Here is a 2,249-nt window from a genome sequence, read left to right as displayed (position 1 = left end):
AAATCCTAACACTGGAAGTCATCCAACAGTGTTTTTGATTGTTAGTGAACACACAAAAGTTGCATTAACAGCATGCTGTGCTCTGGACCTGACATCTGAAGTTCTTAGGATCTTTGCTTAGCCCTAAATGCACGATGATGAAAAATACTCTTTCCTAACACTAGAGGGCACTATGATGACTGGGATACCTCCCTGAGAGGTTCCCACCCTAGCAAGTGCTAGCAACTGATTTCTTTTAATTAACATTTTTTTTCTATTGGTGAATTACAATCGTACATAATAGTGTTCGTCATTAACACATTTGTGCATGCATATAGTCAATTTAATTCCCCAGTACTTCCCCTGTCCCTCTCCTCCTCACTACCCCTGGTTCACTTCTTCTACTGTATTGGTCTCCCATTTTCAAGAGATCATACCCCCCATTTTTTCTCTCTAGTCTCCACATATAAGATAACACATACCCTTGGCTTCCTAATTTTTATGGGTCCCACATTCCTGCACCACAATCTTCCAGAAAAGACTTTTGCTTTTTCTCTTTGCCATCATATGACCATAACTTGTTTTGTGATTGAAAAAGAACAAGAGGCTGGAAGAAACTCCTTAGAAACCATGTTGTATAACAGAACAATCTTTGTTACTCTTCTTTGTTCTGCAGTAAATTCAGTTATCTTGATCTCTCTAGTCCTCATTATCCTTATTTAAAATTAAGATGCAATTCTGGCAAACATGTCTAATTAGAGTATAATTAAATGGTTTCACATTAGGAGGAAAAACTAGATCCTGTTGATTCTCATTCTAACTTAAATGTGAGAGGTCTGATTGGTCTACTTAAGCTTATTAAAATTGTATGTAACTCCTGAAACTTTCTAGAGCAAACATCCACCAGGTACTACAAATCTACTCTTCTTATAAAAACTTCCCCTAGAGCTATTTAGCAAGTCTTCTTTCATAATACAAATTGGTAGGTAATTTTTCAAGCAAGGTTTGACACTCAATTATATTAAAATGTTAAGATCTATCGTGTGCTTGATTTACATTTCCTAGGTACTGTTAAAATATACAAGTTATGCTTTAGCTTTTTCAATCTAGAAAAAAATTTTTTTTTTTTTAATTACAAATGCAACGGACAGGCATGACCAAGGGATCTATAATAAGTTACAAGCAGATATAACTAGGAGACTTGCTCTACCAGTAAGGGTGGGGAAAAAAAAGGTGCCCTACGAAAACAATACTTGAGTCTGACAAAGGCGTAAAAAGGGCAAAAGCGCATGGGGCATGCAGGTGTGAGGATGGATGAGACAATCCTAGTACTTAGGGGGAAAAATCGTGGCAAAGAACTTAAGCGGGGCTCGGGGGGTGGATCACTAAGGTTAGAGTCCAGCGTAATGGTGGGGGAGTGAAAAGGGAGCCTTCGATGCCACAGAGCTGGAGTATTTTAAGAGCAATGGCAAATCATTAGAGTTTTAAACAGGAGCTTGCCACAATCGTATTAGCGTTTGAAAAATGATTCTGGTGCCATATGAAAAATGAATGCAGAAAGTCGAATTAGGAGGCTGTTCCTGTTTGTAAAAGACTGATCCTGAAGATGGCAAGATGTCGAGAACACCTAAGTTTAGAAAGGAAAATGAATAAAATGTGACGACAGTAATGGAATGTGTGCTCATTGTGTGGATTTCAAATACGCAGTTGCTTTAAACCAGCAAGTAAAACAGGAAAAGGCACAATTTGGCGGAGTCGTTGCGGTTATTTCCTTAAGTGAGCGTTTCGAGTATTTTGGTGAGCGCTGGGAAAGGCTCCTGACGCGGTGAACAAAGTTCAAGCAAAGGCACTCGCCCCACGTCAGGCAGGTCAGGCAGCACCAAAGCCGCAGGAACCGCGGTACAACATTCCCGGACTCAAACCAGTAACCCAGATGCTACGCAGGTCGCCCAAGACTTCCCGGAAGCTCGGCCCGAGCGCCGCCGGCCGTCGTTCGCTACGGTGGCCGAAACGGCCCCGGCCCAGTCTGCAGAAACCGGCGGGGCAGAAGAGCGCATGTGCGTCGTGCACTTCGCAACTCCCAAGCTTCTCGCTCTGGAAGCGACGGAAGTACTATTCAGAGTCTTCAAGTCTTTTTACAGCCGCGCCTTGATTTCCTAGAAGCGCTCTGTCACTCAACAAGCTTTTCCATTGGTGTAGACAAGAGAGGACCCGCCTCCTCTCCTTGTCAATTGGCTGTCCGGGCGGGCTGGGGGCGGGGCTTGGGCGCC

The sequence above is a fragment of the Sciurus vulgaris genome (assembly GCF_902686455.1).
Source record: "Sciurus vulgaris genome assembly, chromosome: 6".
NCBI classification, from domain to species: domain Eukaryota; kingdom Metazoa; phylum Chordata; class Mammalia; order Rodentia; family Sciuridae; genus Sciurus; species Sciurus vulgaris.
Note: the sequence above shows the minus strand (reverse complement) of the source record.